The 947-nt window shown below is 41.6% G+C and overlaps 1 pseudogene; it reads right to left on the bottom strand.

Annotated features, from left to right (window-relative positions):
* Positions 1-504: 504 nt before the first annotated feature.
* On the bottom strand, positions 505-615 carry LOC126588089 (small nucleolar RNA R71; annotated as a pseudogene).
* Positions 616-947: the final 332 nt, after the last annotated feature.

Below are 947 nucleotides of genomic sequence, written 5' to 3'. Positions count from 1 at the left end.
CAACACTTTGGACAACTTTGTGCCATCTAGTTCATCCCTTGTCCGAGAGGAAGAGGAAGGAACTTCATCTAGTTCCACAAGTGCAACTTCTGAGCACATTCATTGGGAAAGAGACGAGATGGCTGCCAACCAAGATGAACTTAGAGCCTTGGAGGACTTTGCTCAACCAATCATACCAAACTCTCCTTCATGCATCTTGTTGTCCACGGAAGCTAGAAACTATGATCTTAAATCTTCACATTTTCATATGCTTCCTTCTTTTTATGGCATACCTAATGAAGATCCTTTAGCTCATGTTAAAGAGTTTTACAATGTTGTGAGTGGTTTACCTTTGCAGGGAGTAAGTGAAGCCAATTTGAGGATGAGAGTGTTTCCTTACACTTTGAAAGACAAGGCCAAGAGTTGGTTGATGACTCTAGCTCCGGGTTCACTCACCACATGGGATGCCGTGGCTAAGAAGTTCTTGGAGAAGTTCTTGGAGAAGTTCTTTTCCACTCAAAAGACAGCCACATTAAGGGGACAAATCTTCAATTTCAAACAAGATGATGGAGAACCCTTCAATGAGTGTTGGGAACGTTTTAAAGGACTCTTGTTACAATGTCCACACCATGGGTTACCTCTTCACTTACAAATGCAAATTTTTTATGATGGACTAACCCAAACTTGTCAATCAACCGTGGATAATGCCGCAGGTGGAGCATTGAAGAAAAAGAATGCTCAAGAGTCATACAACATCTATGAGATGTTGGGATCTAATGCTCAACACAAAGATGTAAGAGGTAAGAAACTTGGAGTGTATGAAACAAATGCTAATCATGATCTTTCTTTGCAGGTAGCTAACCTAGAAAGAAAGCTTGAATCCGTGCTCAACTTGGTGCCAAAACCAAATGAGGTGTGTGCCATTTGCAACATACCAAGCCACCCTACTCATCAATGTCCATCTAGGG

The sequence above is a fragment of the Malus sylvestris genome, chromosome 10, assembly GCF_916048215.2.
Source record: "Malus sylvestris chromosome 10, drMalSylv7.2, whole genome shotgun sequence".
In the NCBI taxonomy this organism is placed as follows: domain Eukaryota; kingdom Viridiplantae; phylum Streptophyta; class Magnoliopsida; order Rosales; family Rosaceae; genus Malus; species Malus sylvestris.
The sequence above is the reverse complement of the archived record's forward strand: the minus strand, read 5'-3'. Positions and strand labels throughout refer to the sequence as shown.